This window comes from Bison bison, unplaced genomic scaffold (assembly GCF_000754665.1).
Source record: "Bison bison bison isolate TAMUID 2011002044 unplaced genomic scaffold, Bison_UMD1.0 scf7180017864382, whole genome shotgun sequence".
NCBI classification, from domain to species: Eukaryota; Metazoa; Chordata; class Mammalia; order Artiodactyla; family Bovidae; genus Bison; species Bison bison.
In genome coordinates this window covers 276,247-277,313 of record NW_011494954.1, presented here as the reverse complement: position 1 = coordinate 277,313, position 1,067 = coordinate 276,247, and the positions used below count along the sequence as shown (strand labels likewise).

Below are 1,067 nucleotides of genomic sequence, written 5' to 3'. Positions count from 1 at the left end.
GGCCAGTTCTCTGGCGGCTGCTGGGCCACCGCCGCCGCCACCCGAACCTCTCGAGCCCGTAAGTGTCCCCTTTCGCTCCCCTCCCCCTTGCTCGGGTGCACCACCGCCGCAGCTGCTCAAATGGAGTGGAAAATGGCTATTGGGCAGCAATGAGTTATAGATTATCTGCTCCACGTTTTGTACTTAGCAGCCTGTAATCTTTTGAGTTTGCCTGAGCCCTTTGCTGGAAAAATCAGGAGGGAGAGATTTATCCTTTGTCGCTGTACACGCTAATATGTTTATATGATTAGCCGAACTCGAGGGGCTGGGGAGGTGGGGATTTGGGGTGGAGGAGGAGGAGGCCGAGGAGGAGGAGGAGGAGGAGGAGGAGGCTGGAGGTGACTCCAGTTCAGACCTCGCGGAGAGTCTGTGTCAGGACTTCGCGCTCCCCCGTCTCGCTCCTTCTCTCTCCCTCTCTCTCTTCTCTCACACACACACGCAGAGGTACCGAAGCGAAATCGGGAGCTTACCGGAGAATTCCTCGGGATCGTCGGAGTCGGGAGGCGGGGGGGGGGAAACCTCCCCTCTGTTGCTGGCGTGACTCGTCCCTACACCTCCCCGCTTCCCTAAGCCCCAGCCCTCGCCTTCAGCCAGTCTTGGGGGGGCAGCGGTCACCGTTCCACCTCGGCCTAGGGACCCGAAATGTGAGGAGGGGCCGCTGCCGTCTCCCTCCCCAGGCCGCAGGGTCGGCTCGAGGATGCCAGCCCGGCCGGCGCGGACGGCGGGCTGAGTGGCTTCGCCTGACGAACTGAGTTGGCCTCGCGCCGCCGGCGTCTGCTCGCCCCCCCCGCGTCTGCCGCTCGGAGGGGACACTCAAGTCTGCGCACCTCTGTCGGGTTCTTTCCTCCGTCACCCCTTTCCCTCCGCTTCCCGAATTTCTGATCTTTCTGAAGGAGCGTGCGGTCTGGGGGCGCGCGCGCGCGTGTGCCAAAGACCTCTCTCGCGGAGTGGTGTGTGGGAAACTGCAGGAAAATGTTGACCTAACCCCAGGAGCCGCCCGGCGCTGGCTGCTTGGCTGGAGGAGGAGG

At 63.0% G+C, this 1,067-nt stretch overlaps 1 protein-coding gene across 6 annotated transcripts in view; it reads left to right on the top strand.

Moving 5' to 3' along the window:
• The window catches only part of LPHN2 (latrophilin 2), a 202,110-nt gene that overhangs the window by 651 nt on the left and 200,392 nt on the right, over positions 1 to 1,067 (top strand). For 4 of the 6 annotated variants that reach the window (XM_010857553.1, XM_010857561.1, XM_010857563.1 and 1 more), the window contains exon 1: positions 1 to 58. The exons of the other annotated variants lie outside the window; for them this stretch is intronic. The gene's annotated coding sequence lies outside the window, so the exon portion shown is untranslated. The remainder of the gene's footprint in view (positions 59 to 1,067) is intronic. 6 annotated transcript variants of the gene reach the window in all.